Genomic DNA, 23130 nt, shown 5'->3' on the forward strand with positions numbered 1-23130 from the left:
ATAATTTTGAATTATAATTAAATTTTATTAATTAATTATTATTATTAAATCTTATTAATAATAATTTTAATTTATTAAAATTAAATAATTTTTTTAATTAATTATTTTTAATTGAGTACGGGAAGGGTTAAAAGCTAGATAGAAGGAAACCAATTCTAAATTTATATTTTAAATTACACTTTTAAAATAAAATGACAACCAATATCATATCTTATGATTGGATGTGGATTATTTAATATGCATTTTAGGTGTTTGATGAAATGTTCAGCTGACGAGTTTCTTAGTCGGACTCTGTGGTTCCACGGGTCATTAAACTAAATAACTTTAGCATTTACGTTCACTTAATACCTAAAACATATCATTAAATTATTTCGTTTAAACAAACCCGTGATTTCACGGGTCATTTCACTAGTATTATACTTATATATCTATCTATATCTATCTATTATCTCTAACTCACATAAAGCGTGAGGGATACATCCAATGTATCAGGCCGCTAATTACATCCGTAAAAATCCTACACGTGTTAATCTTCTCATTAATCCTAATTATTTCCTGCTAATTTCCATGAAATGCCACGTGTACCACTAACCATTCAACACACCCTTTCCTGTCCATCAAAAAATCAAAAATAGATTATCAAAAACCCATAAAAGAAACCAACCGTCTCTCTACCTTCTCTCTTCACATTTGAAAAGTCAGATCTTCTCCACCGCCGATGGTGGTGCAACACGCCGTTGATAAAAATCGCCGATAATCCAGATTAAATCGTTACCATTTTACGAACATAACGGTAACACTTTTGTATATTTTACGAACATTTATGTCATTCTTAAAGATTCAGTAATCGATTCGATAGTAGATTTCATAATCGCTAACAACACGGTGCTGCTAACATCAGGTTATTCATTGTTCTGTATAATATATTTAGTAGTTTATTCATTCATTATTTTGGTGGTTCTGACCTTTTAGATAAAGGATACGAAGTCATAAATTGATGCATAATGTTGTTATTTCTCAACGAACACAACATGCTCGATAAAATGCCACATAGAAGTTCAATAACGATTGTGGTTAGTTATTTAATATGAATTCATACTTCTTAATTAATACATTGTTATTTAGGATTTTTAGGGTTTTAATTAACTTACGAATTTGGTTTGATCTTTGTAGTTTTGTTTGTTTAGGGATTGATAATAGAAATGGTTCTTCATGATACTTTATAACTGAAAACTTGATGCTTAAACTAACGTGTCAAGGGACGTTGGCATATGGTTTCTTGATTATGCAGTATTGAAGCATATTCATACATATGATGGCTTGGCTTATTTGTTTGTTTGTTAAAAGTATAAAATAGTTTTGTTTCTACTGTATAATTTTGGTTTAATAAGTAAGAAAAGTAAAATTCTTTGTTTGGTGTAGGCTTAAACCCATCTTAATGACTTTATGTCTTTATGATGTTTCAAGGTTTCTTTTATTGCAATTTGTAAACAAGGATTTTTTGAAGTTTTGATTGATATTTGATAGGGAATCAATTCTAATTCTTTTGATTTCTGCAGGTTTAAGCATCTAAGAATTCGAATCTTCGATCATGGTATGTGATTTACTGAACTATTAGTTTGTACCAAATTAATCAAGATTAAGGTTGGATATCTGCTGCTAATATCTTGAAAACTGATTTGCTTCTACCAGCAAAGTAAAATCATCCACTGGTGCAGGAGAAGAGTCAATACCATATGAATATGTTAAGTGTTAAACGATGACCTAAGCGTATAACATAATGTTCGCCTAATGAAAATGTTAAGTGTTAAACGATGACCTAAGTGTATAATATAATGTTGCCGTGTTTAATGTTTCTATTCCCAGGTTTTTCAATTTTTAAAATGGTTTTGTATTTTCAGGTTGGTGTTTCTACACGAGGGAAAAGTTGAATGAGAAGGAATGACTCATGAAGTCACTTCGTCCGCAAATCCTATTGTTCAGCAGGTATTTTTTGTTTTTTTTTTTAAAAAAATAATTGATTCTGGTTGGAGGTAACATTCAAGTTTAAGATTCATCAACATGTCAGTAAGGTTTGATTGCTCAATAATTTGTTTATTTTTTAATAATTTATTAACAGGTCACTAACAATCAGTATATATAGTCATTTCCATTCATTACAAGAAGAGTATGATGCAGATGGAGGTGAGATATTGCTTGATGATGATGAAAATGATGGTTGGTTGGCTACTCCTAGACAGCTGATAGGTATGTAGCTATCTAAAAAATTTTATGTAAATGTTTAAGATATTGCTCTATCTTGATTTTTTGGTAAATTTGAATTTATATTTTTACAGTTTTGGATTGTTGATGTGTAAACTTTACATCTCCACTTATGCATATGAAATATGGATTTTGATTAGTGTTTGTGAATTGTTAATTCATCTCATGAAAATGTTGGCTGCAAGTAAGTACATATTTATACAACATAATTGTCAGTATTTACTCTTTTGCCCTTTTGAATATATCCGAGGAGTTAATTGTATACCATGTTCATTGTAGATATTAGATAGGAATTGGGGCGCACGCTGACACTTACTATCATTACTTTTACATGCTACACCTCTTGATAGAATAAGGTAAAACCATGATGGGGTTAAAATTATGCCTGACAAACGGGTCGGGTTGGTCGTGACCCAAATGGGTTTGGGTCAAAATAGGTGACGGGTTGAACGGGTCTCAGTTCTCAAACGAGTCAAATGGTTCGGGCTCAAACGAGTTGGGTCTCGAAATCACAACCATCAGACTGGCCACTTAATTTTGTAAAACCGTCTGCCTAATAGTGAAATACGTTAAATGCCCATCCAGAAGATGAAAAATTAAAGAACTTTTTGTAATGGGGATTAATGCATCGTTAAATTTGCAGGGGTAACAATGGTCAACACCTAACTTAAGGCTATAAAATTTGCCCAAAAAAAAAAAAAAAAAAGGAAAGGAAAAAAGAAAAAGAAAAGAAATAGTTGTGATCTTCATTGTAAACAAGTTTAGTGTTAAGAACAAAAGGGATTCGGGTTAAAACGGGTAATTTTGTGGTGTAGGTTGGTTTTAGTTAAACGATACAGTTTTATCCATCTTTTACCAACATTTTTATGTACTATTAATTTTAAAAATAATAATTTTTTAATAATATGATTTAGGAGGTTTTATACATTAACCAAACACTTTGGTGACTTTCAAAAAAAATTCTTTTGAGGTAAATTTGTTTCGGTATCCTTTTTTGAGATTAAACATAACCTCACCCGATCGATCCATTTTTTCTAAATAGGTTATTTTGTCACATCTATTAGTTTATTTTTTGTTTCAACTTATGTGTATTTGGACTATCATACATATGTTTAGATGCTTTAAGACACCCATTTTTATGTGCATCACGATGGCGAGTCAACCCGTTGAAGGACATCGTCTGTGATGCCCCGTACAAAACCATCGTGTACGAATCATCAACAACAGGATCATTACAAGGTTAAGTACTATATGCTGTAATAAAAGAAGTTGCATTCACGATAAAAAGGTGACGTCATAACCGACATCAAATGTTTTACACCAACCGTATGCTTCTACGAATAACAAGCATGAATAAATGTATTTGACCCTTAGGTCGTTACAAAACATAGTTTCAAATGTATTAAAGTTTGAATGCAAGATAAACAGTTCATGCGGTGATAACACTAGAGCAGTGGGTGTCTACGGCAAGACTAGCACGACAGCGGAAGCAAATAACCTTAAGCACCTGAGAAAAACATGCTTAAAAACGTCAACACAAAGGTTGGTGAGTTATAGTTTAAGTATAACAGTATGTAAGGTAGGCCACGAGATTTCAGTGCTACAAAGAGCGTTTCAAAACAGTATGATAAAGTATATGTTAACCGTGGGCACTTGGTAACTAACTTAACGTTTATACCCCCTGAAAGTACACTTGGCAAGTGGGTATGTCTACGAAGTATTAAACACTCGTTAAATGCTAGCGCTACTAGCCCGAGTGGGGATGTCAAACCCTATGGATCCATATCCAAGATTCGCGTTCACCGGTTCAAAAACCAATGACTAAACGTTACCGAGCTAAAGGGAATGTTTCTGCCGTTGTATAACCCACACATATATAAGTTTAAGTACTCGTGCCTAGTATGTAAAATATAAAATCCGCATGTATTCTCAGTTCCCAAAATAAGTTAAAGTAAAAAGGGAATGCTATAACTCACAATGATAAGTAGTAGTAACGGTGGTTCGGGAAGGTGTGCAAGTAATCGGTCCGAAAGTCCTCAACCTAAGTCAAATAGTACTAAGTCAGTAAATCGTCTCAATAGGTTTAAGTGTATGTAAATAAGGTCTTAAGGGTCATCATCATTCATCATCAAACGAAAAGTATAAAGTAAGTTTTGTTCAAAGAAAGAGTTTAAAACAAAGGCTGACTTCGGTCAGTCACCACGGTCTCTATACCTACTGAAATAAGGTGAGACCAGTGGCCATGGCTCCGTCTATGAGTCCTTTAAGTGTGGTAAAATTTACAGAAGCAAACTCTTCTTCGTTTAACCGTGGTGACGGTTTAAGTGCGAGTAGGTCATAAATTTCTGCACAACGTTAAAAGGACATAGTGACGATCGGAGGGCCATAAATCCTAAACCGTAACTCGGATGAAGACAAGTCTTAAATGAAAAGTTATCTACTCGAAAAGAGATATCTGAAAATCAAGGTTATAGTAGCCCAGGTTTACTGGTATGTTACAGAAACAGAAAAACAGTAGGTAGAAGACAGAAAGCAGAAAAATAGTGGGTTCCGGTGGGTTTGGTGCTTGATGTTCATCATGGTTCTCATCCTTGATGCCTATAACTTCAAGTGTACAACTCATTGATGTGTTTGCATCATTTTCACCAAGGTTTGACCATCATAACCCAAGTGTAAGTCTAAGACATGAAGCACGACTCACTTAAGAGTTGTATGAAGTTTGATGAACCAAAGTTACATCAAAGTCTTAGATCTAACACATACATGAACTCTAAAACTAATAATAAGTTACAAACTTGAAAGTGAACTTATGAAATCAAGATCTTAAGTTGTAGAACATAGTTCTTAGTTTGATCTTGAAGATCCAAGACTCAAAAGTCCAGATCTATCATAAGTGTACAAAGTTATAATTAAAAAGTTTCATTTACATGTTCTTGAACTAGTAAAGTTAACTTTTAGTTCAAGAGAAATGAGATCAAGACTAACTTGTAGTACTTGACCAACAACAACCAAAATCACAAAATTAAAGTGCAAGTAAATGAAGTAGTGAACTAAATGAACAAGAAACAAGTTCATGGGTTGTTCATACTTTAAAGATTCAAACCAAAGTTTGATCTTTAGAAAAAGTAAACTTTAAAGTTTACTAACATGACTTACAAGTATGATTTGCAACACATGAACTCTAAATCTTTTAAAACAATTAAGGTAGAATCATAAACTAGTAAGTTTATGTTCTTGAGTGTTCTTGTAATTACAAGATAACAGAAGAATGAAACTAGTAAGTTTGATTCTTGAAACTAGTAAGTAAATAATAAATAACAACATGAAACAAGTAACAACAAACAACAAAGAGTGATGATGATATGTGAGCTTCTTGGTCACGGTTTTAAACAAGAAAAAGGAAGAAGAAATTGTTCAAGTTACTTACAATCTTTTAGAGAAAAAGAGAGAAAGATGAGAGAACTTGAGAGAGAAAAATGCAAGTATGTGTGTGTGAGAAAGTGAAGAGTAATGCAAGTAAATGTAGTGGTAAAAAAAAAAATTAAAACTCTTCTAATGACCATCAAAGGCCACGGCCTGCACAAGGTAAAGGGGAAGGGATTTTTCCATGGTGTTCTTGCATGTTAAAGTCTAAAAAGTTGGTCATTAGAGGTGATTACATGGGAAAGATGTGGTAACTAGATTCCAATTTCCTTAATCAAACTAGTCACACTTGAAAGTAATACTTACATGTCTTAGTGGGCTAATTAATCCATAAAAGAGGTAGGGTGGGCTTGTAAGGTCCAATAATACTAAAGAAAGTCCAAGTTCAAGTGATTAACAAATTAAGTCCAACAAAAGCCCAAGTAACTAACTAGAAACCTTAGTTAATTAAAATGATTAATAAAATTAATCATGAATGTAAATAATACTTGAAAATATTATTCGTGCAAGTTTCGTGTGTCACAAAGACGTTTCGGGCAATTAAAGTTGAGTACGTTTAGTCATGGCAACATGTAAATGTAATAACATACATTTGTTTAATCACACGTATTAATAATAATAATTATTAATAAATAAACGTTGGAAAATCCAGGGTCGTTACATTACCCACCTGTTAAAGAAAATTTCGTCCCGAAATTTAAGCTGAGGTAGATGGAGGAGTCGGGAAAAGGTGAGGATACTTCCGCATCATTTGATCCTCTCGCTCCCAAGTAAACTCAGGTCCTCGTTTGGCATTCCATCGTACTCGGACGATCGGAATCTTGTTACGTTTCAAAGTTTTGATCTCACGATCCATAATTTCAACAGGTCCCTCCACAAAGTGAAGTTTGTCATCAATAGTAAGTTCTTCAAGTGGTATGATAAGTTCTGGTACAGCGAGACACTTCTTTAAGTTTGACACGTGGAAGGTAGGATGAACTGAGCTCAATTGTGCTGGTAGATCCAAACGGTAAGCAACGGGTCCAACACATTCCATGATTTCAAAAGGACCAATGTATCGTGGGTTTAACTTTCCACGTTTTCCAAAGCGAATCACACCCTTCCAAGGTGCAACCTTCAACATTACACGGTCACCAACGTTGAATTCAAAGTCTTTACGTTTAAGATCAGCATAACTCTTTTGGCGATCGCGGGCAGTCTTAAGTCTAGCTTGAATTTGAGCAATCTTCTCCGTTGTTTCATGGACTACCTCAGGTCCGGTGATTTGCTTTTCGCCTACTTCGGCCCAACAAATAGGAGATCGGCACTTGCGACCATACAACGCTTCAAAAGGTGCAGTATTAATGCTCGAGTGATAACTGTTGTTGTACGAGAATTCGGCGAGTGGCAAATGTCTTTCCCAGGCCTTTCCGAAATCGATGACACATGCACGCAACATGTCTTCCAAGGTCTGAATCGTTCGTTCACTTTGCCCGTCAGTCTGAGGGTGATAAGCAGTACTCATGTCAAGACGAGTTTCCATGGCTTCTTGCAAAGAACGCCAAAATCTGGAAGCAAAACGGGGATCGCGATCTGAGATGATCGATAAAGGTACACCATGACGAGATACAACCTCTTTGATGTATAATTGAGCAAGTCTCTCCATCGTATCCGTCTCCTTCATAGCCAAGAAGTGTGCAGATTTGGTAAGGCGGTCAACAATAACCCAGATGGTATCGTATCCGCCCACCGTTTTCGGCAGCTTAGTAATGAAATCCATTGTGATCCTTTCCCACTTCCATTGTGGGATTTCTGGTTGTTGAAGTAAACCAGAAGGTCTCTGATGCTCAGCTTTAACCTTCGAGCAATTCAAACACTTACCAACATAAGTTGCAACGTCTTTCTTAAGATTTGGCCACCAATACTGTTCTTTAAGGTCGTGGTACATTTTGCCCGCTCCAGGGTGAATCGAATATCTCGATTTGTGTGCTTCATCAAGTATAAGGTTCCGTAGATCTCCATAAAGAGGTACCCAAATTCTTCCGGCATAACATCGGAGTCCAGACTCCCTAACCTCGAATCGAGAGACAAGTATGTTCAAATGTGTAGCGACCCGACCAAATCATGTTTGACGGCGCCGTCTACTTAGGTCCCGTTACGTGGTCATAAGTCTTTAAGACAAAGTTTGACCAAAATATGTCGCCTTCATTTCAAAATAAAGATTGTTCCCAAAGTTTACAAGAATTGTTCAACCAATAGTTAAGTTACAACGTTATAATACGAATGAAATCTAGGTGACACGGTTTAAAGTAAAGTCAAAAGACGCTCCATGAAATGCACATATACTCGACATCCAATGCAAGTATCAAATAATGAGCGGAAGCATGTATCATGTATCGTTCAAGGACCTGAGAAAAACATAGAAATCTGTCAACGAAAACGTTGGTGAAATCATAGGTTTAAGTAAGTAAGTACAAGTGAACCACAAGATTTGCATCAATGAATTAATAGTAATACATTCCAAAAGTTTGTTTCACGAGCACCCAATTATCAATGCTTAACATTCCTTCCATTGAACCCCATCACTTAGTGCTAGAACATACACTGTTTCTCGAAAATATATTTCATTCGTAAACGGTAGCGAACCGTTTGAATGAGGGTTTGTCAAACCCATATGGATCCATACAACATAAGTTCTCGCTTACACCCGGCAAGTGTAACTAATGATAATTGAATTGAGGATTTTGTTCTAAACTCGTATGTAGAATGTTTGTTTTCCTGTACTTGTGTTCACTTAGTAAAGAAATGTTTATGTTTTCTCATCCCAAATGTAAGTTCAAAAAGAGTAAAAGTGGGACTATGATCTCACCTTGAGTGCACGAGTAGTAAAGTACTTCAACAAGTAAACGTGTGCAAAGAACAATGCTAGTCTTGACCTAAACAATAGGTTTGTATCAATAACGGTAAACACGATAGGTCAAAGATGTTCAATTAGTCCTATGGCTCGTTAAGACTCGATCCTAATAGCATGTGAATCAAATTGTCATGTTTCATGCAAGGTACAAGTATAAAAACATGTTAGAACGATTGCACAATTATTTGGTTAAGTTTGATTAAAAGTCAACTTGGTCGGGTCAAAGTCAACAGAAAAGTCAACGGGGTCGGGTTGGATATCCGACAATTTTCTAAGTTATATAATCATATATGAGCATGTTGGCCAAGTTTCATGTTAATCGGAGGTCCGTAGCATAGCAAACATTTTCATGTCAAATGACCAAAGCAAACAGCCAGTTTTAGCCAAATGGGACGGCGTCCCAAATGGCTAGACGGCGTCTCGATTAAAAGAGTGGGACGGCGTCCCCAATTCCTAGACGGCGTCTAGGTTAGAAAAGTGGGACGTCGTCCTGGGTATCTGGACGGCGTCCTGAGGTGTTTCCAGGCCCTGATTGCTGAAACTCCTAAGTGCACGAATCAAAACTCAACCCAACACAATTTACAAACCGCAAACATTCAAGGCATGCATTTTATATCACCGGAAAGGTATTTTGACAAGGAACGCAACTATGCACTTTTTATCAATCAAACTTTCATTTACAACAACCAAAAACCGCCATCAATGTTCCTCATTCAATGCATACAAGTCATAAATGCCATTTAATGATTTGGTAACCAAATTACATGAACAATATGCCGTTTCGAAGGTAATTAAGCATACAACACAACCTAACACTTACAACTAACATTCCATGTCATTCAAATCATTAAAAGTCCATTTTAAGTTCATGAAACCTTAACCTAAATTCACCAAATTTCATAATCAAGTTTAGGAGGTTTCATTAATCTAACTATACATCATAATGAAGCTAGTAATACTAGTAACACTTTTAATACATCAACTTTCAACATCTAACTACATATGATCATCCAAAATTCAAGAACAACACACCAAAATTCAAGTTCATGCTAGTTACACTAAAACAACGAGATCGAGCATATAAATCATATATTCATGTTAGACTTGAGCCATAGACACTAATTAACACTTTTATAAGTTAAAAACATCAAGAACACAAAATCTAGTGATTTTAGAAAGTTACCCAAATGAGATGAAGTTGGTACCAAAATGAAGAGGATGAAGAGAGGATCACGAATATGTAATTTATTTTGTTGTAAGCCTCCTAGATCGAATTTAGATGACGATTGAATGAATTTGGAAATTGGGTGTGTTCTTGCTAGAGAGAAAGAGAGAGAGAGAGAGATGGTTGAATGGTGGTGATTGGGGTTTGACCCTTTGACCTAGTCAAGGGTTTGATCCCTTGTCAAGTTTAGTCCCTCAACTTTCGTTCGGGTGCGGGAATTACCTAAACGAGATAATTTAAAACGCGTATCAACGGGAGATGTTATAAACATATAACGGACTTTATATTAGTATAACGGAAAAGTAAATGGAAAAAGGCGGGATGTTACAAAATGTTCGTAAGATATGTTCTCCTCCTTGAGAGCCTCATCTTGGGCTACTCTGATCTGGCTGTTAAGGTTCGAATGGATGGTGATGTTCAGAGCCCTAACACGAAGAGGTGCCGTCCTCTCCTTTCGGCTCAAAGCGTCAGCTACAACATTGGCCTTGCCAGGATGATAACGAAGTTCACAATCGTAGTCGTTGAGCGTCTCGATCCATCGACGCTATCTCATATTCAGTTGCTTCTGATCGAAGATGTGCTGGAGACTCTTGTGATCGGTGAAGATAGTGCTCTTAGTTCCATAAAGATAGTGTCTCCACAATTTGAGTGCAAAGACAACGGCTCCAAGTTCAAGATCGTGAGTAGTGTAGTTCCGCTCGTGAATCTTCAATTGGCGGGAGGCATAGCCAATAACTTTTGAGCGTTGCATCAGTACACAACCAAAACCACTCTTCGAAGCATCGCAATAAACAACAAAGTCGTCACTGCCCTCAGGAAGTGATAGGATAGGTGCGGTAGTTAACTTCTTCTTCAAAGTTTGAAATGCTGATTCGTGTGCGGGTTCCCAAATGAACTTCTTGCCCTTGTGAGTCAGCGCGGTCAAAGGACGCGCAATCAACGAAAAACCTTCAATAAACCTTCTGTAGTAACCGGCGAGACCTAGGAATTGGCGAATGTGAGTCGGAGTAGTGGGGGTCTCCCATTTGCTGATAGCTTCAATCTTGGTGGGATCAAATTTGATACCCTGGTCGCTCACAACATGACCCAGAAATTGTACTTCCTTCAATCAAAATTCACACTTGGAGAATTTGGCGTAAAGTTGCTCTTGTCTCAAGAGTTCAAGTACTAGTCGGAGGTGTTGCTCATGCTCTTCTTCGCTCTTAGAGTAGATGAGGATATCATCTATGAAGACGATAACAAACTTATCCAAGTACGGCTTGCAGACACGATTCATGAGGTCCATGAACACGGCAGGTGCATTTGTCAAACCGAATGGCATCACGAGAAACTCATAATGACCATAACGAGTTCTAAATGCAGTCTTCATTACATCGCTTTCTTTCACCCTCAACTGGTGATAACCGGATCGCAAATCGATCTTTGAGTAGACGCTCGATCCTTGTAGTTGATCCAAAAGATCGTCAATTCGTGGAAGAGGATACCGATTCTTGATTGTCAATTTGTTGAGTTCACGGTAGTCGATACACATACGGAAGGATCCATCCTTCTTCTTCACAAACAACACAGGTGCACCCCAAGGTGAGAAACTTGGTTGGATAAACCCTCGGTCTAGTAGTTCTTGTAGTTGGCTCTGTAATTCTTGCATCTCGGAAGGTGCGAGTCTATAAGGTGCGCGAGCTACAGGTGCGGCTCCTGGCACTAAATCAATCTGAAACTCTACTGCTCTCGGCGGTGGTAATCCAGGCAATTCTTCAGGGAAGACATCGGAAAATTCGTTCACATTCTTCACCTCGATTTCTACCGTTTTCACATGCGCTAGGACAGCAAGACGTCCCTTCTTCATAATCTTTTGCGCTTTCACGCAACTAATGAGGTTCAACTTCGAGATACATCTCTCTCCATAGATAACCAGTGGCTCGCCATCTCCTTGTGGTATACGAAGTGCTTTATCTCCACAGATAATATCGGCCCTTATCTTGCTCAACCAATCCATACCGACGATCACGTCAAAACTTCCCAATTTGATAGGTATCAAATCAATTTCGAAATCTGCGCCAGCTATGTTGATAATAGCTCCTCGACTAATGTGGTCAACTTTTTCAAGTTTTCCATTGGCGACCTCGACAAGCATATTTTCTTTTAACGGGACTAATGACCAATTAATCTTATCGCAAAAATGTCTACATACATAACTTCTATCCGCACCAGTATCAAACAAGACAGAAGCTAAAATATTGTTGATTTTGAATATACCTGTCACCAAGTCGGGGTTTTCGCGTGCGTCCCTTGCATTAACATTGAAAGCTCTAGCGCGCGGTGGTCCGCCATCTTTTCGCTTATTTGGACACGCATTTCTGAAATGGTCTGTCTGCCCGCATTCGTAACACTTCCTTGGCCCTGTGGGGTTAGGCTTCCCATTCAAAGTGGTGACCTTGCAGTCTTTTCCAACATGCCCAGACCGTTGGCACTTCTCGCAGACAACATTGCAATACCCAGTGTGGTGTTTGTAACACCTCTTGCATTGAGGTAGGGTTCCCTTGTAGTTCGGGTTGGAGTTGGTGTTGTTGTTGGGGTTGGGGTTTCCACCGTTGTTGTTTCCTCTGAAACCCTCATGTCGTTTCGCCGGGTTCTGTTCATAGTTTCTTCCCCTGTTGTTGTTGTTGTTGTGGTTATCCCATTTGCGCTTCTCGCTAGTACCCGCTTCAGACTTAGTTTTCTCCGGTTCATCAATGGTTATTTGATTCATTAAAGTATGCGCCATGCGCATCGCTTCGGGAACATTTGGTGGTTTGGACGAGGTGACATTTCCCTTAATGCTCTTAGGGAGTCCCCAGAAGTACCTTTCCATTCGCTTGAATTCTGGGGTGACCATTGTCGGACACATCAGGGCTAGTTCCAAAAATCTCCTGTTGTAACCATCAAGGTCGTTCCCAACGGCCTTTAACTGCATGAATTCCATTTTCATCTTTTGGATTTCGGTTCTCGGACAATACTCCTCAATCATGGCACACTTAAATTCCTCCCATGGCGTAGCATACGCCTCATCAATGCCTTGTGCCTGTGCCTTTGTGTTCCACCATGTGAGCGCGCCGTCAGATAGCGTGCAAGAAGCAAATTTGGTTTTGCTGTCCTCCGAACAGTTGCTAACTCGGAATACTGATTCAAGTTTCTCGAACCATCTGGTGAGACCAACCGGTCCCTCGGTTCCACTGAAGTTGTGTGGTTTACAGCTCTGGAATTCCTTGTAAGTACACCTATTTCGAACGGGTTGAATAACTGGTGGTGGTGGAGCTTGGGGTTGCATTTCCGCAATGGCCGCGGCTACACGTTCTTGGATCATCTCTTCAATTTGAGCAGCAGTAGGTGTGGATCGACCGTTAGCCATGGTGTTCTATACAAACATTTTGACTCGAGTCAAAATCCAGCATTCAATATATAATAATATAGTATATAACAACCAACATGTAAACAGCACAACACATGTTAATTAAGTAACGCAAGTTGATACAAGTACCGCAAAACACCATACAGTAACGTAAATAGAACACTTGTGCAAAAAGTAACATCACAAAGTTTCCATTCATTAATAATAAGTTTCATACATCATGATAGATTCGTACAATACATAAGTGAAATATGAAACTACAACTAGATTACATCATGAAATCTAATATAAAAGGTCCTACGGTGAAGGTGGGTGTAGGATGTCTAAAACCTGAGCCAACTGCTCCTCGAGCTCAGTAACCCGAGCTCGGAGGATTCCCACCTCCCTCCTCAGTTCCTCGTTAGAGGGAGATGGTGGGGCAGGTGGTGCGGGTGGTGCCAGTGGTGCGGGTGGTGCAGACCGCACGAAACGGGGTGCAGACGTTCCGGCTCCAGAAATAGTCAGTACGTAACGGGGTGTCTTACGCACTTGTGGGTCGGCAGGGTACGTCACAAGCCGCTTACGAGCAGTAACCCTACGACGTCGACCAAACGCGTCAGTGAAGGCTCGTCCTCCGTTGATCCCCAGAATGATGGTACCGTCGAAGCGATACCGCTTCTTCGGCGGGGTGGAGGGTGGCTAAATAGGTGCATCAGCATGGTCCTCATCATCACTGGAGTAGTATGAGGAGGTGTCATCTGATGAAGAATCAGTGGATGACGGGTCGTCCGAATCATGTGTTGGCTGTACGGGTGGCTGAACTGGCCGTCCGTGGGCGGCCATCATCTGTCTGTATCTGAATGGCGGAATCGGCACTAAACGTCCATTAGGAGCGCGTCGGCACGGCATGCGCATATGGTTACGGAATGGCCCTTCCCCGAACTCCGCGGGAATCACAACACCACCGATGCGGGGCTGTGGCTCCGAGGATCCGGGAGCAGACGGAGCTGGAATCTCCGTAGGGTCCACGTGTCCGTCAATAGTAGCCACTGGTGCCGGCGCACTACTACTAGCTCCGGAAGATGAAGCGCCGGGGTCACTGGTGCGTATCGGGATCGGTGTGTCGGCAGCAGCAGCAGGTGGGGTGGCCGACGAGTCTAAACTGCCCAAAACGATAGCAGGTGGAACATCCGACATCTGAACAAGGAAAAATAAATTTTCCATGTCAGTAAGTCATAAAGCAAGCACGTATTAGGCCAACAGTTTAAATCATGTATAACAATAAGTAGCATGGCAATAATAACGAATCGTACAGAAGTAGCATGCAATCGAAAGAAAGTAATATCATACAGTAGTGAAATCATGTAGTAGCATACGACATATAGCAGTAAAAGTAAGCAGCAGCATGCAGTAAGTTCAGCAGAAACATGTAAACTAGCAAGTTGTAGATTAGTCCTATTAGTGAATCCTACTCGGTCGGGTCTTAGACTCACTAATGCATCCTAATTCCCTACAACCAATGCTCTGATATCAAATGTGATGCCCCGTACAAAACCATCGTGTACGAATCATCAACAACATGATCATTACAAGGTTAAGTACTATATGCTGTAATAAAAGAAGTTGCATTCACGATAAAAAGGTGACGTCATAACCGACATCAAATGTTTTACACCAACAGTATGCTTCTACGAATAGCAAGCATGAATAAATGTATGTGACCCTTAGGTCGTTACAAAACATAGTTTCAAATGTATTAAAGTTTGAATGCAAGATAAACAGTTCATGCGGTGATAACACTAGAGCAGCGGGTGTCTACGGCAAGACTAGCACGACAGCGGAAGCAAATAACCTTAAGCACCTGAGAAAAACATGCTTAAAAACATCAACACAAAGGTTGGTGAGCTATAGTTTAAGTATAACAGTATGTAAGGTAGGCCACGAGATTTCAGTGCTACAAAGAGCGTTTCAAAACAGTATGATAAAGTATATGTTAACCGTGGGCACTTGGTAACTAACTTAACGTTTATACCCCCTGAAAGTACACTTGGCAAGTGCGTATGTCTACGAAGTATTAAACACTCGTTAAATGCTAGCGCTACTAGCCCGAGTGGGGATGTCAAACCCTATGGATCCATATCTAAGATTCGCGTTCACCGGTTCAAAAACCAATGACTAAACGTTACCGAGCTAAAGGGAATGTTTCTGCCGTTGTATAACCCACACATATATAAGTTTAAGTACTCGTGCCTAGTATGTAAAACATAAAATCCGCATGTATTCTCAGTTCCCAAAATAAGTTAAAGTAAAAAGGGAATGCTATAACTCACAATGATAAGTAGTAGTAACGGTGGTTCGGGAAGGTGTGCAAGTAATCGGTCCGAAAGTCCTCAACCTAAGTCAAATAGTACTAAGTCAGTAAATCATCTCAATAGGTTTAAGTGTATGTAAATAAGATCTTAAGGGTCATCATCATTCATCATCAAACGAAAAGTATAAAGTAAGTTTTGTTCAAAGAAAGAGTTTAAAACAAAGGCTGACCTCGGTCAGTCACCACGGTCTCTATACCTACTTAAATAAGGTGAGACCAGTGGCCATGGCTCCGTCTATGAGTCCTTTAAGTGTGGTAAAATTTACAGAAGCAAACTCGTCTTTGTTTAACCGTGGTGACGGTTTAAGTGCGAGTAGGTCAGAAATTTCTGCACAACATTAAAAGGACATAGTGACGATCGGAGGGCCATAAATCCTAAACCGTAACTCGGATGAAGACGAGTCTTAAATGAAAAGTTATCTACTCGAAAAGAGATATCTGAAAATCAAGGTTAAAGTAGCCCAGGTTTATTGGTCTGTTACAGAAACAGCAAAACAGTAGGTAGAAGACAGAAAGCAGAAAAATAGTGGGTTCCGGTGGGTTTGGTGCTTGATGTTCATCATGGTTCTCATCCTTGATGCCTATAGCTTCAAGTGTACAACTCATTGATGCGTTTGCATCATTTTCACCAAGGTTTGACCATCATAACCCAAGTGTAAGTCTAAGACATGAAGCACAACTCACTTAAGAGTTGTATGAAGTTTGATGAACCAAAGTTACATCAAAGTCTTAGATCTAACACATACATGAACTCTAAAACTAATAATAAGTTACAAACTTGAAAGTGAACTTATAAAATCAAGATCTTAAGTTGTAGAACATAGTTCTTAGTTTGATCTTGAAGATCCAAGACTCAAAAGTCTAGATCTATCATTAGTGTACAAAGTTATAATTAAAAAGTTTTATTTACATGTTCTTGAACTAGTAAAGTTAACTTTTAGTTCAAGAGAAATGAGATCAAGACTAACTTGTAGTACTTGACCAACAACAACCAAAATCACAAAATTAAAGTGTAAGTAAATGAAGTAGTGAACTAAATGAACAAGAAACAAGTTCATGGGTTGTTCATACTTTAAAGATTCAAACTGAAGTTTGATCTTTAGAAAGTAAACTTTAAAGTTTACTAACATGACTTACAAGTATGATTTGCAACACATGAACTCTAAATCTTTTAAAACAATTAAGGTAGAATCATAAACTAGTAAGTTTATGTTCTTGAGTGTTCTTGTAATTACAAGATAAAAGAAGAATGAAACTAGTAAGTTTGATTCTTGAAACTAGTAAGTAAATAATAAATAACAACATGAAACAAGTAACAACAAACAACAAAGAGTGATGATGATATGTGAGCTTCTTGTTCACGTGTTTAAACTAGAAAAAGGAAGAAGAAATTGTTCAAGTTACTTACAATCTTTTAGAGAAAAAGAGAGAAAGATGAGAGAACTTGAGAGAAAAAAATGCAAGTATGTGTGTGTGTGAGAAAGTGAAGAGTAATGCAAGTAAATGTAGTGGTAAAAAAAAAAATTAAAACTCTTCTAATGACCATCAAAGGCCACGGCCTGCACAAGGTAAAGGGGAAGGGATTTGTCCATGGTGTTCTTGCATGTTAAAGTCTAAAAAGTTGGTCATTAGAGGTGATTACTTGGGAAAGATGTGGTAACTAGATTCCAATTTCCTTAATCAAACTAGTCACACTTGAAAGTAATACTTACATGTCTTAGTGGGCTAATTAATCCATAAAAGAGGTAGGGTGGGCTTGTAAGGTCCAATAATACTAAAGAAAGCCCAAGTTCAAGTGATTAACAAATTAAGTCCAACAAAAGCCCAAGTAACTAACTAGAAACCTTAGTTAATTAAAATGATTAATAAAATTAATCATGAATGTAAATAATACTTGAAAATATTATTCGTGCAAGTTTCGTGTGTCACAAAGACGTTTCGGGCAATTAAAGTCAAGTACGTTTAGTCATGGCAACATGTAAATGTAATAACATACATTTGTTTAATCACACGTATTAATAATAATAATTATTAATAAATAAACGTTGGAAAATCCAGGGTCGTTACATCGTCGTGTGGATTCTCGGTAAGACTGCAGTTAAAATCACCGAAGAGTATATATATGACCAACAACATGTTTGCTTCTTTGAACAATGTTTACCCAATTTTGTAATTATATGGGACAATTCTTCCAACCATGTATTATGATTTTTAGTTCCTTTTTGATGACATTTGATAGTAATTTTCATTATTTCAAAAGTTCCAAGTACCTTTAGTTATAATTTGAAAATATGTTGATTGAATTTTATTTATTAACTAATCATTTAAGAATTTTTTTGTTATTCTTCAGCGAATCAGGCTCGCTCACTTTATTGAATTAATGGAGATTCTGAATCCTTATCCGAGGCGAAAGGTTAGTAAAATCTTTCTCTCTTTATGATGTAGTCCTTTGTCGACAATATATCCATGTTTACGTGTTGAAATAGGTTGATGCTTAAAAGTTATATGTGCTCTGACTGATAGTTTAAAGTGTAATAGGACAATTTGTGTGTGTCGATTTTTGCTTCTTTTAATGTTAAATGTGTTTGTCAACTATTTCTTTTAGATAACTATTGTTTCAATAAAAGTACAGAACCACCAGACTTATATTACATATTTATCCTCTGTGTTGTCTAACTTAAGTTCAAGTCCTATATATTTTGACAAAAATGGGTTAGCATTTTTGACAAAAAGTTCCTATTAATTTTTATAAAATTTTTGACAAAAAGTTCCTATTAATTTTTATAAAATAGTAGTTAAGATAATTATCAAGGTACAAATCTTTGAACTTTGATTAAAATGGCATCAGTTTTTGTCGAAGCAGTGATGTGTGTTAGATGCAATCATGTGAGCGTTATCTCTTCAGGTTTGTCATGTTTGAACCTTAACCCATGTATACATGTATACTTTAGTGTACCTTGTTTGTTGTGTCTCTAAAGGTGACAAAATGGGTCAGTTGGATGTCGATTCTGTGCAAAAGAATGTTGTGTTCATAGCTAAAGGCTCTTCTGTTGATTAAGTGATAAGTCCATGATTAATTGGTTGCCATGACTAAGAAGCTTTATTATAATTTGTTTTTATGCCGACATGCTTATGAACAAGGGTTTTTTGCTTTTTGGTCGTTCAGAAGTTCATGTTCATGTTCGGAGTATGGCCAATCCCTTTATAACTTGATGCAATAATAACCAATCTCCCATCATATTTTAACTAACCGACTCAGAGTAAAAATTTATGCATTTTAAGCATTCTATAATGGGACCTCCATTATTTTCAATTAAAAAATCATTACCATTCCTCAAACATACTCATATACTGCATTTTTATGTATATATTTGTCGTTTGCCAATCTGACAATAGTGTATGTTAAAGCGTTTGATAACGACTACAATTTCAGAAATCATCAATTGGTTGGACTCATGAAGCTCAATGGTTGCATTCATTGTGTAGGTTTGTACCTTTTTATTCCATAATACCTGCGAATTTGAGACCTAAAGTTGATTTACTATAAATAAGATTAAGAGGAATAAAATTTGAATTCGTTTTTTATTTTAATGCGAAGTTGAAATCACTTGATACTATAAAGACTTCTAAGCTTTTAATCTTTATATCCATGTGATAATATATTTCTGGGAAATCAGTATGAAAAACATTTTGATAACTTTCTGCACCTCCATTGTAATACTGGTTTATACATTTAATTTTCATTTTGTTATGTGCCATATAGAAAAAGCCAATCTTCCGTCATATTGTTGATAAAAGTAGTTGAGCTGGTTTATTTCTAAATTTTCAGAAAATACTTCATTTGAATGCTGGAAGTGTGTAGTTTATAGTAGATACCAGTTTAGATGCAAACCAAAATATTAATGTCAGTTACTAAATAATTCAGTTAATAATGCTTTTGGTGTCCTAAAAAGATCGAATAACAGTTCAGATTGTTTAGAGAGGTAGTTTAGTAGCAATAGTGCTTCAACGTTACTGCAATGAACATCACTCAAAGCAAGCCTGTAGATCCTAGCACTCGAAGCAACCTAGGGTTTACTATAATTTGATGAAACTGGTGTCATTGTTATACATTTGTACCTATAATTTTATACATTTCTTGATGGACAAACATCGTTTCTTTGATATCAAATATAACGTTTTATATTCTTATTATGATTTAGATACTTTTGATACTTTCATTATCATTCTGTAATATGATATAGCATTTTACATTTAGCCTTAATAAGAGTCGCCGTGCAACGCACGGGCTCTTAAAGGCTAGTATCTTATAAATCATGAAATTAAATCCTAGGCGTCAGACCATTAGCAGTTCCTAATCACAAGTGCTGACATGTTAATCACTATCCTAATTACATTTAACACCTAATCATGCCACGCTGGCAATATATATGGAAAAAAAAATCGAACGTCCTTCATTCTTCTCCTTCGTCTCTTCAACTAGGGGTGGTCAGTATTTGGTTTGAAACCGTTTAACCCGAACACCAAACCGAAACCAAACCGGAAAAAACCAAACCGAATTTGAAAAACGGTTTTCTGATCGAGTCAAAACCGAAACCGAATTTGAATTCGGTTTTCGGTTCGGTGTTCGGTTTTGAAAATTCTGAATTCGGTTTAACCGAAAACCGAATTCAAAATTTTTATATATTTAATTTGTATATCTATGTTTTAATGTCATTATAATTTGAGATCCAATCAATAAAATAGTTTCTCATCAATATGACGATTTGGTAGCTCATATTATAATTATGTTACTCAAATTATTATGTCTTTCTTCTTAATAATAGAAGCAGTAAACGTCATAATTAAGCTGTAAATATTAATAAATCATCGAATTCTTGATAATTTAATAGTATGTCATTGTTTTAGGTTGTAAATAACTAAGACATTAGTAATGCCAAAATTAAGCTATCATCGTTCTCAAATTTTTCATAATATTTGGTTTTAACCGAAAACCGAACCGAATCCGAATTCGAATTCGGTTTTTGGTTTTCAGTTCGGTTTTCGGTTCGGTTTTCGGTTTTGCCCAAAAAAATTTCAAAACCGAATACACCGAACAAACCGAAAACCGAACCGATGAACACCCCTATCTTCAACCCACCTGATACAAACCCTAACTCCCATCGTTCTTCGTCTCTACAACCCATCGAATACAAACCCTATATCTCAATGATTCAGTCGGAACAAACACAAGTTAAATCGATGATTCCAAATCGAATTTTTGCCAATACAGATGAAATTGAAGGAACGGCGTATCAATTTTTCATTTTATTAAAAACGATATTTTCCGTGATCTCGTTGCGATAAGTACCGACTTTCTAATTGGAAATCATTAGTAACTGGAATGAATTAAAAATCTTTTGATGGTTAATTAACACATGTGTATGTATTTTCGATGCTTAATCTTTTGTGTTCTTTTAATTTTTCTCTTGAGTTGCTTTTATTAATGGGATTTTAATTGTTAAATTGTTTTTTAATATTGTTTTCTAGGTGGTTTTGCAGCTGATTTTGCTTAATATGTTAGTTTGTTTACGGGCTGTAAGTTATAGATTGCTTTCTGTATACTAATTACAGGTATGTAGTTGTTTCTTTTGGTTTTACATTGTTACTATTTTTTGTTTTAGTAACTGTAGATGTTGTTATATGTTTATTAGTAACTGATTTTTTGCAGCTTTTGTTCAGTGCAAATGACTAATTTGCAGCCACCTATATCCTGCGTAATTATGTTTTGAGCATGGCCTGGAATAACACCCCTGGTTTGGCTTAAAAACATTATTAACGCTGATTTCACGTTACTCATTTGCGACTCGAGCATTGTCTAGAAGACTAGGCTTTGCTTGTCTAGAAAACAGGATATAAGCAGCCTATATTTAAGGCGAATAATAACAATTTACTTGGCACATACAATTGTGCAACATGCTGTTTATGGAGTATAAAGTCAGTCGTTATTGTGTCAATCACGAGCAATCATAGAAGATCTGCCCAGGAAGCCACATTGGTCTTGGTTACATGTGAGTTGTTTTTATCTTAATGCTATTATGTCGAGTTTCTAACGAGTCAATGAATTTACATTATTCGTTTATATAAAAGATGTATGCAGGAACTTTGTGCAAAAACAGACATTCTAATGCTGTTGTGACTTTTGAGATGTTGATGTCGCTCCGAGATGTGAAGCATGAGTGTTTGGATATGAGGGTTTGACATTTCTCAAGTAATTATACGTTATATGCAAACTCAAAAATTACCAACGACATTAACAGATTAAACAAATTGTAAGCAAGATATGGATTTGATTTGTTTTCATAATTTTATATTTCTTTATTTCTATTTTCTGAAAATTGTGTATTGGGGTAGGTCTTCGATAGTTAATTGACTATAATGTTAATCTGGTGCGCGTGTCATGTAGTGACCCGAACTTTTCCATGTTTATATATATTAAATGAAATTGATATTTACATGATTAAGTGTTTCCAACATGTTAAGCAATCAAACTTATTAAGACTTGATTAATTAAAATAGGTTTCATGTAGACAATTGACCACCCAAGTTGACCGGTGATTTACGAACGTTAACACTTGTAAAAACTATATGATGACACATATATATATATATATATATATATATATATATATATATATATATATATATATATATATATATATATATATATATATATATATATATATATATATATATATATATATATATATATATATATACAGAGGCGAAAATGATGAAGGGCAGGGGGGGCGGGCGCCCCCGGTGAATTTTTTTTTTTCAGTGTAAAAATTTTGGGTTTTTCGACTTTGCCCCCAGTGTATTTTTTTTTGCCCCCAAACCTACATATTTTGCCCCAAAACCTTCAAATTTTGCCCCAAATTCTCCAACTTTTGCCCCAAAATCTTCAAATTTTGCCCCAAAATCTCCAACTTTTGCCCCAAAATCTTCAAATTGTATCCAAAAAAATTGCTACGGTTTAAAAAATTTTTTTTGCCCCCGGTCAAAAAAATCCTAGTTTCTCCTCTGTATGTATATATATATATATATATATATATATAGTTAACATGATATTATGATAAGTATGTATCTCATTAGGTATTTTAACAATGAGTTATATACATAAAAATGAGCCTATTGAATTAAAAAACTCGAAAACGATATATATATAACGATTATCGTTATATCAATGTCTTACTAATTACATATGAATCATATTAAGATATTGATCCACTATGTTTAACATGATAAAATGATAATTAAGTATATCATTAAGTATGTTAACAATGAACTACATATGTAAAACAAGACTACTAACTTAATGATTTCAAAACGAGGCATATATGTAACGATTATCGTTGTAACGACATTTAATTGTATATATATCATATTAAGATATATTAATACATCATAATATCATGATAATGTAATAATTTAACTGTAGATTTTTCGTATGCCCGAGAGACATATTAAATTAATGTAGCTAATATGTTATGATCCAAGTTGGGTCATACCCAATAACAAGCTTACCGACACCTTATACGTATTTGATC

General features: G+C 36.3%; 1 long non-coding RNA gene across 3 annotated transcripts; it reads left to right on the forward strand.

Annotated features, from left to right (window-relative positions):
- Window positions 1-666: 666 nt before the first annotated feature.
- Window positions 667-22035, forward strand: LOC139839745 (uncharacterized). 3 transcript variants are annotated; one of them, XR_011757051.1, is made up of 10 exons: window positions 667-901; window positions 1560-1594; window positions 1902-1986; window positions 2120-2247; window positions 2337-2618; window positions 17892-17954; window positions 18975-19027; window positions 21071-21154; window positions 21252-21591; window positions 21671-22035. It is a non-coding gene; the product is annotated as an uncharacterized lncRNA (long non-coding RNA). The 3 variants fall into 3 exon arrangements; XR_011757053.1 differs by having other exon boundaries at window positions 2179-2247; XR_011757052.1 differs by lacking the exon at window positions 667-901 and adding an exon at window positions 928-1073.
- Window positions 22036-23130: the final 1095 nt, after the last annotated feature.

Source organism: Rutidosis leptorrhynchoides, chromosome 4, assembly GCF_046630445.1.
Source record: "Rutidosis leptorrhynchoides isolate AG116_Rl617_1_P2 chromosome 4, CSIRO_AGI_Rlap_v1, whole genome shotgun sequence".
In the NCBI taxonomy this organism is placed as follows: domain Eukaryota; kingdom Viridiplantae; phylum Streptophyta; class Magnoliopsida; order Asterales; family Asteraceae; genus Rutidosis; species Rutidosis leptorrhynchoides.